Here is a 13,059-nt window from a genome sequence, read left to right on the forward strand (position 1 = left end):
GGGGGATGGTGCATAGAAAACCCAGAGGGCAACGTCATGACACTGTGTTTTCTGTCTGTGCCAGTTCATCTTGTTTGTTCAAGACTACCAGTGTTTAGTGTCTCAGCGCCTGCTTTTTCCAGTCTCTCTTTTCCCGCCCTCCTGGTTTTGACCCCTGCCTGTCCTGACTCCGAGCCCGCCTGCCTGACCACTCTGCCTGAGCCTGCCTGCCGTCCTGTACCTTTGCCCCCACTCTGGATTACTGACCTCTGCCTGACCTGACCCTGGGCCTGCCGGCCGTCCTGTACCTTGGCCCCACTACTCTGGATTATCGACCCCTGCCTGCCTTGACCCGTCGATTGCCTGCCCCTGTTGTTACAATAAACATTGTTACCTCTACACAGTCTGCACATGGGTCGTAACTGAAACCTCATATATAGTACATTCACATTTTCAGTCTTAAAGTGTCAGAGATTATATGATACAGCAGAGAGAACAGTCCTTCTAGACTCCATGTTAGATCAACTATTATACAGTAGAGAACAGTCCTTCTAGACTCCATGTTAAATCCACTATTATACAGTAGAGAACAGTTCTTCTAGACTCCGTGTTAGATCAACTATTATACAGTAGAGAAGAGTCCTTCTAGGCTCCATGTTAAATCAACTATTATACAGTAGAGTGTGACATTCTCTGTGTTTATCCACTCGTATGTAAAGAATAATGCTGCTTTTCTAATAACCATCTTGGTTGGATTCATGCGAGTGACTGATTGACTGTACATGGGAGGAATCCACACTACACTGTCCATGCAATTCCTTAGTGCGCCCAGAACATTGTTCTGGGAACCCAAAGGAGTATCTCAGTTTCAAGGTAAGAAGCCTGGTGTGGTATCAGTCAGTCTCATGCAGGAACCAACCGTGCTTATATGACTTGTTTGTGTTGCAGTATAAAGGGTCTCAAATCAAATCAAACTTTATTAGTCACATGCTCCGAATACAAGAAGTGTAGACTTTACCGTGAAATGCTTACTTACAAGCCCTCAACTAACAGCGCAGTTCAAGAAGAGTTCACAAAAACATTTAGCAAGTAGACTAAACTAAAAAGTAATACAAATAAAAATTAACATCAGCCTTGTATTGAGTCAGTGAACCTCGATGACTGAGATAATAAAGATTGATTCATTTCCTTTGAATTTGAGTCCTTAGTGGTGAATTTCCACAACAACAGAGAGAAAAGTTATTCTGTTATCAGTTCATTGTATTGTTATTGTATATTTTTTGATATTTTTATTATAATGTATTATACATTTGCATCGTAATATATTGTATGTACTTGACAAGGTAAATAGAATAAGCAGAAAATAGTTTACGATTGATAGTACTTATCATAATCCTATTTAGCAGTTGAGAGTACCGAGGATGAATCCTATTTCTCACAGATCCATCTGTATTTATAGGAACAGTCATAGTCCCACCATTCTCCTTTGTCTGATGTCCAGGAGTAGAAATACACACAGTTCTCAGCTCTTCCACCATTAGGATCTCCACTGTTCCAATACCTGTAGAAGAAACAACACATAGAATCAGACTGTCCACTGTTCCAATACCTGTAGAAGAAACAACACATATAATCAGGCTGTCCACTGTTCCAATACCTGTAGGAGAAACAACACATAGAATCAGACTGTCCACTGTTCCAATACCTGTAGGAGAAACAACACATAGAATCAGGTTGTCCACTGTTCCAATACCTGTAGAAGAAACAACACATAGAATCAGGCTGTCCACTGTTCCAATACCTGTAGAAGAAACAACACATAGAATCAGGCTGTCCACTGTTCCAATACCTGTAGGAGCAACAACACATAGAATCAGACTGTCCACTGTTCCAATACCTGTAGGAGCAACAACACATAGAATCAGGCTGTCCACTGTTCCAATACCTGTAGAAGAAACAACACATAGAATCAGACTGTCCACTGTTCCAATACCTGTAGGAGAAACAACACATAGAATCAGACTGTCCACTGTTCCAATACCTGTAGGAGAAACAACACATAGAATCAGACTGTCCACTGTTCCAATACCTGTAGAAGAAACAACACATAGAATCAGGCTGTCCACTGTTCCAATACCTGTAGAAGATACATATAGAATCAGGCTGTCCACTGTTCCAATACCTGTAGGAGAAACAACACATAGAATCAGACTGTCCACTGTTCCAATACCTGAAGAAGAAACAACACATAGAATCAGGCTGTCCACTGTTCCAATATCTGTAGTAGAAACAACACATAGAATCAGGCTGTCCACTGTTCCAATACCTGTAGAAGAAACAACACATAGAATCAGGCTGTCCACTGTTCCAATACCTGAAGAAGAAACAACACATAGAATCAGGCTGTCCACTCTGAACCTACTTCTCCAGACATTGATGTCATGGTGAAAAATAATTCATTTATGTCTTACTTTGTGGTCAGTGGTGTGTCGTCCACCCATTTCCAGGTCCCCTCAGAAACAGAGTCAGTCAGACCAATCCAGGCATAGTTCTTTCGTCCACATAACCAATTGACTAATGTCTGTCATTGTGGAAGAGATTCAACATTGTTAATACATAGCCATTACTACTCGTTATCTCTCTCTCTGTCTCTCTCTCTCTGTCTCTCTCTCTCTGTCTCTCTCTCTTTCTCTCTGTCTTTGTCTCTCTCTCTCTCTCTCTCTCTGTCTCTGTCTCTCTGTCATTTAATTTCAATTCAATTTAAGAGCTTTATTGGCATGGGAAACATATGTTAACTGTCACGTCCTGACCATAGAAAGCTGTTATTTTCTATGGTAGAGTAGGTCAGGCGTGACAGGTTTTTTTCTTGTTTAGATTTTCTATGTTATGTTCTAGTTTTTGTATTTCTATGTTGGGCTTTTTGGGATGATCTCCAATTAGAGGCAGCTGGTCATCGTTGTCTCTAATTGGAGATCATACTTAAGTAGTTGTTTGTGGGAGGTTGTTTTTGAGTTAGTGTATGTTGCACCGCTTCGTCACGGTTTGTTGTTTTTGTTCTTTAGTTCATTTGTGTATCTTGCATAGTTTCACAGTTCAATAAAATATGTGGAACGATACACAAGCTGCACTTTGGTCCGCTCCTTCCGACGAACGACGGGACATTAACATCGCCAAAGAAAGTGAGCTAGATAATAAACAATACAAGTAAACATTACACTTACAAAAGTTCCAAAACAATAAAGATACTACAAGTGTCATATTATGAGGAAGTAGATAAAGTACAAAAGGGAAAATAAATATGGGTTGTATTTACAATGGTGTTTGTTCTTTACTGGTTGACCTTTTCTTGTGGCAACAGGTCACAAATCTTGCTGCTGTGATGGCACACTGTGGTATTTCACCCAGTAGATATGGGAGTTTATCAAAATTGGCTTTGTTTTCAAATTCTTTGTGCATCTGTATAATCTGAGGGAAATATGTGTCTCTCATAGAGTCATACATTTGGCAGGAGGTTAGGAAGTGCAGCTCAGTTTCTACCTCATTTTATGGGCAGTGTGCACATAGCCTGTCTTCTCTTGAGAACCAGGTCTGCCTCTCTCAATAGCAAGGCTATGCTCACTAAGTCTGTACATAGTCAAAGATTTCCTTAAGTTTGGGTCAGTCACATTGGTCAGGTATTCTGTTTAGGGCAAATAGCATTCTAGTTTGCTCAGTTTTTTTGTTAATACTTTCTAATGTGTCAAGTAATTATCTTTTTGTTTTCTCATGATTTGGTTGGGTCTAATTATGTTGCTGTCCAGAGGCTCTGTGGGGTCTTTGTGTTTTTGAACAGAGCCCAGGACCAGCTTGCTTAGGGGACTCTTCTGCAGGTTCAACTCTCTGTAGGTGCTGGCTTTGTTATGGAAGGTTTGGGAATCGCTTCCTTTTCGGTGGTTGTAGAATTTAACAACTCTTTTCTGGATTTTGATAATTACTGGGTAATAAGCCGCAACTTTTTTCCCACGCTATGAACCTCGCGGCTTAATATATGGATTTTTCCCGCTTTCAATTTTTTTGGGGGAAATCCTTTTTTTTTAAATACTTCACTAAAACGGGCCGCATGCGAAGAGCAACTTATGGTCAAGTCTGCCAGTGGGTCCTGACAGCGTGGAGCATTGTCAAAAAATCCACTATCATCAACGGGTTTCGAAAGGCTGGACTGCTGCGTGTTGAAGAGGGCTCAGCGGGGGATTTGCCTCAGGATGAAAGTGACGAGAGCGACAATGAAAACGATCCAATATCGGATGAAGCAATTCTGAGGCTATTCAACTCCGACACCGAAGGAGATGACTTCAGTGCACAGGAGGAGGAAGATAGTGACCAATGACTTTCTTGGTAGGCTACTGTTTACTGCAAATTATTTTTCTTTGTTACAAGCCGTGTTTCGTTAAAGCCTATTTATTTTTGTTACAAGCCGTGTTTCGTTAACCTCCCTAGGCTAGGCGGGACGAATTCGTCCCACCTACATAACAGCCACTGCTATCCTGTGGCGCGATTTTCAAAACCTTAAAAATCCTATTACTTCAATTTCTCAAACATATGACTATTTTACAGCCATTTAAAGACAAGACTCTCGTTAATCTAACCACACTCTCCGATTTCAAAAAGGCTTTACAACGAAAGCAAAACATTAGATTATGTCAGCAGAGTACCAAGCCAGAAATAATCAGACACCCATTTTTCAAGCCAGCATATAATGTCACCAAAACCCAGAAGACAGCTAAATGCAGCACTCACCTTTGATGATCTTCATCAGATGACAACCCTAGGACATTATGTTATACAATACATGCATGTTTTGTTCAATCAAGTTCATATTTATATCAAAAACCAGCTTTTTACATTAGCATGTGACGTTCAGAACTAGCATACCCCCCGCAAACTTCCGGGGAATTCGCTAACATTTTACTAAATTACTCACGATAAACGTTCACAAAAAGCATAACAATTATTTTAAGAATTATAGATACAGACCTCCTCTATGCACTCGATATGTCCGATTTTAAAATAGCTTTTTGGTGAAAGCACATTTTGCAATATTCTAAGTACATAGCCCAGGCATCACGGGCTCGCTATTTAGACACCCGGCAAGTTTAGCACTCACCATAATCATATTTACTATTATAAAAGTTTCATTACCTTTTGTTGTCTTCGTCAGAATACACACCCAGGACTGCTACTTCAATAACAAATGTTGGTTTGGTCCAAAATAATCCATCGTTATATCCGAATAGCGGCGTTTTGTTCGTATGCGTTCCAGACACTATCCGAAATAGTAAAGAAGTGTCACGCGCATGGCGCAATTCGTGACAATAAAATTCTAAGTATTCCATTACTGTACTTCGAAGCATGTCAACCGCTGTTTAAAATCAATTTTTACGACATTTTTCTCGTAGAAAAGCGATAATATTCCGACAGGGAATCTCCTTTTCGGCAAACAGAGGAAAAAAATCCCAAAGGCGGGGGCGGTCGGGGTCACGCGCATAAGCTAGTGTCTCTTGATCGGCCACTTGAGAAAGGCGATAATGTGTTTCAGCCTGGGGCTGGAATGACGACATTCTGTTTTTTCCCGGGCTCTGAGCGCCTATGGACGACGTGGGAAGTGTCACGTTAGAGCAGAGATCCTTAGTAAATGATAGAGATGGAAAAGAAGTTCAACAAATGGTCAGACAGGCCACTTCCTGTAAAGGAATCTCTCAGGTTTTGACCTGCCATTTGAGTTCTGTTATACTCACAGACACCATTCAAACAGTTTTAGAAAATTTAGGGTGTTTTCTATGCAAATAAAATAATGATATGCATATTCTAGTTTCTGGGCAGGAGTAATAACCAGATTAAATCGGGTACGTTTTTTATCCGGCCGTGAAAATACTGCTCCCTATCCTAAACAGGTTAACGCTGTGATAGCACCACCTTCTGTCGACATAGCTCTGAAAGCACTAGAAGACATACCTTACTGTGGTGTTTCTACTGATGGGAGCAAACACGGTGCTGTGAAAATATTCCCTCTGCTTATTCAGTATTTTGATTGGAAGAATGGTGGCGTGCAAAGTAAATTAGTCGAAGTTAAAAACACTCCAAATGAGACAGCTGATACTAGGGTGACCATACAATTTTTTTCTGTAGCTGGTCTCTTTTCCCGGACATGTCCTCTTTTTTGAAAACTATAATATGGTCACCCTACTATTTATTTTTGTTACAAGCCGTGTTTCGTTAAAGCCTGTGTAACGTTCATTTGTTTCAATGTACCGGTAGGCACCTGCGGCTTATAGACGTGTGCGGCTTATTTATGTTCAAAATAATATTATTTTTTAAATTCAGTGGGTGCGGCTTATATTCAGGTGCGCTTAATAGTCCGGAAATTACGGTAATTATGCTCTGCGTGCATTATTTGCTGTTTTACACAGAGGATATCTTTTAAGAATTCTGCATGCAGAGTCTCAATTTGATTTTTTGTTCCATTTTGTGAATTCTTGGTTGGTGAGCGGACCCAGACCTCACAACCATAAAGGGCAATGGGTTCTATAACTGATTCATTATTATTTTTTGCCAGATCCTATTTGGTATGTCAAATTTTATGTTCCTTTTGATGGTATAGAAGGCCCTTCTTGCTTTGTCTCTCAGATCGTTCACAGCTTTGTGGAAGTTAACTGTGGCGCTCATTTTTAGGCCGAGGTATGTATTGTTTTTGTGTGCTCTATGGCAACGGTGTCTAGATGGAATTTGTATTCATGGTCGTACTGAGATTTACTGTCAGGGCCCAGGTCTGACAGAATCTGTGCAGAAGATCTAGGTGCTGCTGTAGGCCCTCCTTGGTTGGGGACAGAAGCACCAGATCATCAGCAAACAGTAGACATTTGAGTTCAGATTCTAATATGGTGAGGACCGGGGCTGCAGACTGCTCTAGTGCCAATTCGTTGATATATATGTTGAAGAGGGTGGGGCTTAAGCTGCATCTCTCTCTCTCTCTCTCCCTGTCAATTTTCTCTCTCTCTTTCTCTGTCACTCTCTCTCTCTCGCTCACTCTCACACTCTCTCTCTCTCTCCCTGTCAATCTCTCTCTCTCTTTCTCTGTCACTCTCTCTCTCACTCACTCTCACACTCTCTCACTCACTCTCACACGCTCTCTCTCACACACACACACACACACACACACACACACACACACACACACACACACACACACACACACACACACACACACACACACACACACACACACACACACACACACACACACACACACACACCTGTTTCTCTTGGCTGTTGATGACCACCAAGTGTGCTCCTCTATTTCTGCAGTCCTGTCTGCTCTCCTCCCAGGATTTGTAGTCAGTAGAGACGTAGTAACAACTGCTACCAAGCTTCTTCCATCCTTGAGGACACACTATAAATTGAACATTTCTTGCTTTAGTCACTTTAATACAACATTGAATTAAGTATCAATCACACACTCAAGGAAGACAGGGCACTAACTAATGGATGGTTTGGAAGTCATACATTTTTTCTCACATTTTTAATTTAATATAAGTTAAATTCCTGTCTGTAAGTGACATGTGAACTGATACAGAGACTGTCAAACAGAACAGTCATGAGACTATTTGACTCACCTTTCTGAACTAAAGATTGTAGCTGGTCTCTCTCTCTGGTCAGTGTGTTGTAGCTGGTCTGTAGCTGGTCTCTCTCTTTGGTCAGTGTGTTGTAGCTGGTCTGTAGCTGGTCTCTCTCTTTGGTCAGTGTGTTGTAGCTGGTCTGTAGCTGGTCTCTCTCTTTGGTCAGGGTGTTGTATCTGGTCTGTAGCTGGTCTCTCTCTTTGGTCAGGGTGTTGTTGCTAGTCTGTAGCTGGTCTCTCTCTTTGGTCAGGGTGTTGTTGCTAGTCTGTAGCTGGTCTCCCTCTTCAGTCAAGTTGTTGCCGCTGGTCTGTAACTGGTCTCCATCTTTGGTCAGGCTGTTATAACTGGTGAATTGGTTTCTCTCTGTGAAATAATTTGATCATTGAACAAGATAACAGTGGAAATGTTAATCAGACATTACCAGGGTTGGAGTCAGTTGCATTTCAGGAAGTACACTGGAATTCCAATTGATTTCCAAATCTTGGAATTGGAATTTGGTTTACTTTCTGATTTGACTGAAATGTAAATGTAATTGAACCCTGGTCATTACATCACTGATGATGAAGAATGTTTGAGTGAGAACATAAACTCACGGTAGAGTAACAGGCCTATGATCCCAGCCAGTAGGAGAACACACAGCAGCCCCAGACACACTGCAGCAGCTCCAGAGTATCTCTTCCACCACTGACAAAACACTGAAGCACAAATTATTACCATAAGAACTCGTTGTATTTGGTGTCTACATATGTGTCCAGTTTCTCTTTGAAAAACGTATGGTTGACATGGAACAGAACACCAGAACTGAGTTCCAGAACCTCTAACAGATTATTGGCTTGAACATAATGCAGAGTTCAGGTACCCAAATGACTGGGACAGAACACCAGAATTGAGTTCCAGAAACTCTAACAGATGATTGGCTTGAACATAATGCAGAGTCCAGGTACCCAAATAACTGGGACAGAACACCAGAACTGAGTTCCAGAACCTCTAACAGATTATTGGCTTGAACATAATGCAGAGTCCAGGTACCCAAATGACTGGGACAGAACACCAGAACTGAGTTCCAGAACCTCCAACAGATTATTGGCTTGAACATAATGCAGAGTCCAGGTACCCAAATGACTGCCAACACCTATTTCAATCAAAATCTAATTTCATTTGTCATTTGCTTCGTAAACAACAGGTGTATGCTAATAGTAAAATGCTGAATTACGGGTCGTTTTCCAACAATTCTGAGTTGAAGATGCAACATTTAAAATAGTGGCACAATAAATAAATACACAGTGAATAACAAAGAAGAATAACCTGTAAAAATATGACTACAGTGCATTTGGAATGTATTCAGACCCTTAGACTTTTTTCACATTTTGTTACGTTACAGCCTTATCCTAAAATTGATTCAATTGTTTTTTTCCCTCAACAATCTAGATACAATACCACATAATGACAAAGCAAAAACAGATGTTTTGAAATGTTTGCTTCTTGGGTATGACGCTACAAGCTTGGCACACCTGTATTTAGGGAGTTTCTCCCATTCTTCTCTGCAGATCCTCAAGCTCTGTCAGGTTGGATGGGGAGCGTCACTGCACAGCTATTTTCAGGTCTCTCCAGAGATGTTAGATCGGGTTCAAGTCCGGGCTCTGGCGGGGCCACTCAAGGACATTCAGAGACTTGTCTCAAACCCAATCATGTGTTGTCTTGGCTGTGTGCTTTGGGTCGTTGTCCTGTTGGAAGGTGAACCTTCACCAAGTCTGAGGTCCTAAGCACTCTGGAGCAGGATTTCATCAAGGATCTCTCTGTACTTTGCTCTGGTGGTGGCAGGTTGCCTCCAGACGGGATGCTGGGCATTCAGGCCAAAGAGTTTAATCTTGGTTTCATCAGACCAGAGAATATCATGGTCTGAGAGTCTTTAGGTGCCTTTTGGCAAACTCCAAGTGGGCTGTCATGTGCCTTTTACTGAGGAGTGGCTTCCGTCTGGTAACTCTACCATAAAGGCCTGATTTGTGGAGTGCTGCAGAGATGGTTGTCCTTCTGGAAGGTTCTCCCATCTCCACAGAGGAACTCTAGAGCTCTGTCAGAGTGATCATCACCTCCCTGACCAAGGCCCTTCTCCCCCAATTGGTCAGTTTGTCCGGATGGCCAGCTTCAGGAAGTCTTGGTGGTTCCAAACTTCTTCCATTTCAGAATGATGGAGGCCACTGTGTTCTTGGGACATTCAATGTTGCAGACATTTTTTGGCACCCTTCCCAAGATCTGTGCCTCAACAAAGTCCTGTCTCGGAGCTCTACGGACAATTCCTTCGACCTCATGGCTTGGTTTTTGCTCTGACATGCACTGTCAACTTTGGGACCTTATATAGACAGGTGTGTGCCTTTCTAATCATGTTGAATAAATAGAATATTCCACAGGCTGACTCCAATAAAGTTGTAGAAACATTTCAAGGATGATCATTGGAAACAGGATGCACCTGAGCTCAATTTTGAGTCTCATAGTAAAGGGTCTGAATAATTATGTAAATAAGGTATTTCTGTGTTTTTCATATATATACATTTGCAAAAATGTCTAAAAACCTGTTTTTGCTTTGTTATGGGGTATTTTGTGTAGATTGATGAGGAAAATGTTTTATTTAATACATTTTAGAATAAGGCTGTAATGTAACAAATTATGGAAAAATACTTTCCGAACACACTTTATATACTGGGAGTACCTACCGATGTGAAGGGCTACGAGGTAATAGAGGTAGCTATGTACAGGGAGTACCAGTACCAAGCTGATGTGTAGGGGTACGAGGTAATAGAGGTAGCTATGTACAGGGAGTACCAGTACCAAGCTGATGTGTAGGGGTACGAGGTAATAGAGGTAGCTATGTACAGGGAGTAACAGTACCAAGCTGATGTGTAGGGGTACGAGGTAATAGAGGTAGCTATGTACAGGGAGTAACAGTACCAAGCTGATGTGAAGGGGTACGAGGTAATAGAGGTAGCTATGTACAGGGAGTACCAGTACCAAGACGATGTGAAGGGGTACGAGGTAATAGAGGTAGCTATGTACAGGGAGTACCAGTACCAAGCTGATGTGTAGGGGTACGAGGTAATAGTGGTAGCTATGTACAGGGAGTACCAGTACCAAGCTGATGTGTAGGGGTACGAGGTAATAGAGGTAGCTATGTACAGGGAGTAACAGTACCAAGCTGATGTGAAGGGGTACGAGGTAATAGAGGTAGCTATGTACAGGGAGTACCAGTACCAAGCTGATGTGTAGGGGTACGAGGTAATAGAGGTAGCTATGTGCAGGGAGTAACAGTACCAAGCTGATGTGTAGGGGTACGAGGTAATAGAGGTAGCTAGTGCCTTCAGAAAAGTGCATTGTTCCACATTTTGTAGTTACTGACTGAATTTTAAATGATGTTTTGTTACTGACCTGCACACAATACCCCATAATGTCAAAGAGGAATTATGTTTGTTATATACATATATAAAAAATGTAAATATGAAATGTCTTGTTTTAATAAGTATTCAACCACTTTGTTATGGCAAACCAAAATAATTATAGTGTTTAACCATCTAGAGTCTGAGCCCTGTCTAAGCTGGGTGGGGGGTTCTAAACTAACATATGGAATTGTTTTAAGATGGTCATATTTAGTTATTTGGTTTAGAATTTTAAGTAAATAATTTCAAAAATTATTGGATGAAACATTCAATTTGGCATTTCTGCTATTAGCCAATAGAAACGGATTGAATAACATACAGTGGCTTGCGAAAGTATTCACCGCCCCTTGGCATTTTTCCTATTTAGCAGCCTTACAACCTTAAAATAGATTTTTGGGGGTTTGTATCATTTGATTTACACAACATGCCTATCACTTTGTAGATGCTAAATATTTTTATTGTTTAAACTTCTTAAGGCTAGGCCTCTCGCTAGCGGGACACCTGTCGACAACATCCCGTGAATTTGGAGGGCGCGCAATTCAAATAAATAATCATAAAAATTATGGATATTAAACATTTATGCTTTAGCAGTATGCTTAGGGTCAATGTCCTGCTGGAACGTGAACCTCCGTCCCAATCTCAAATCTTTGGAAGACTGAAAAAGGTTTCCCTCAAGAATTTCCCTGTATTTAGCGTCATCCATAATTCAATTCTGACCAGTAGCCCAGGCCCTGCCGATGAAAAACCTCCCCACAGCATGATGCTGCCACCACCATGCTTCACTGTGGGGTAGTGTTCTCGGGGTGATAAGAGAAGTTGGGTTTGCGCCAGACATAGCGTTTTCCCTGTTGGTCAAAAAGCTAAATTTTAGTCTCATCTGACCAGAGTACCTTCTTCCATATGTTTAGGGAGTCTCCCACATGCCTTTTGGCGAACACCAAACGTGTTTGCTTATTTGTTTCTTTAAGCAATGGCTTTTCCTGGCCACTCTTCCTTAAAGCCCTGCTCTGTGGAGTGTACGGCTTGAAGTAGTCCTATGGACAGATACTCTAATCTCCGCTGTGGAGCTTTGTAGCTCCTTCAAGGTTATCTTTGGTCTCTTTGTTGCCTTTCTGATTAATGCCCTCCTTGCCTGGTCCGTGGTGCCATATTCTTTCCATTTTGTAATACTGGATTAAATAGTGCTCCGCGGGATGTTTAAAGTTTCGGATATTTTTTTATCTGTATTTCTCCACAATTTTGTCCCTGATCTGTTTGGGGAGCTCCTTGGTCTTCATGGTGCCGCTTGCTTGGTGGTGCCCCTTGCTTAGTGGTGTTGCAGACTCTGGGGCCTTTCAGAACAGGTGTATATATACTGAGATCACGTGAAAGATTAATTGGCACTTAGATTGCACACAGGTGGACTTTATTTAACTAATTATGTGACTTCTGAAGGTAATTGGTTGCACCAGATCTTATTTAGGGGCTTCATTGCAAAGGGGGTGAATACATATGCACACACCACTTTTCCATTTTTATAAGTCATTTTTTCATTTCACTTCACCAATTTCGACTATTTTGTATGTGTCCATTACATGAAATCCAAATAAAAATCTATTTCAATTACAGGTTGTAATGCAACAAAATAGGTAAAACGCCAAGGGGGATGAATACTTTTGCATGACACTGTATTCACTACATGGAACAGATTGTCATTACTGCTATTAGCCCATAGAAACACATTGAATAACAGATTACTGCTATTAGCCCATAGAAACACATTGAATAACAGATTACTGCTATTAGCCAATAGAAACACATTGAATAACAGATAGTCATTACTGCTATTAGCCAATAGAAACACACTGAACAACAGATAGTCATTACTGCTATTAGCCAATAGAAACACATTGAATAACAGATAGTCCTTACTGCTATTAGCCAATAGAAACACATTGAATAACAGATAGTCATTACTGCTATTAGCCCATAGAAACACATTGAATAACAGATTACTGCTA

The 13,059-nt window shown here is 41.1% G+C and overlaps 1 long non-coding RNA gene across 1 annotated transcript; it reads right to left on the reverse strand.

Annotated features, from left to right (window-relative positions):
- Nucleotides 1–584: 584 nt before the first annotated feature.
- On the reverse strand, nt 585–7,715 carry LOC123739013 (uncharacterized). The gene is made up of 4 exons (XR_006767593.1): nt 7,629–7,715; nt 7,269–7,405; nt 2,451–2,560; nt 585–1,540 (listed from the first exon to the last, which is right to left on the reverse strand). It is a non-coding gene; the product is annotated as an uncharacterized lncRNA (long non-coding RNA).
- Between the last annotated feature and the right edge of the window lie 5,344 nt (nt 7,716–13,059).

The sequence above is a fragment of the Salmo salar genome, unplaced genomic scaffold (assembly GCF_905237065.1).
Source record: "Salmo salar unplaced genomic scaffold, Ssal_v3.1, whole genome shotgun sequence".
NCBI lineage: Eukaryota > Metazoa > Chordata > Actinopteri > Salmoniformes > Salmonidae > Salmo > Salmo salar.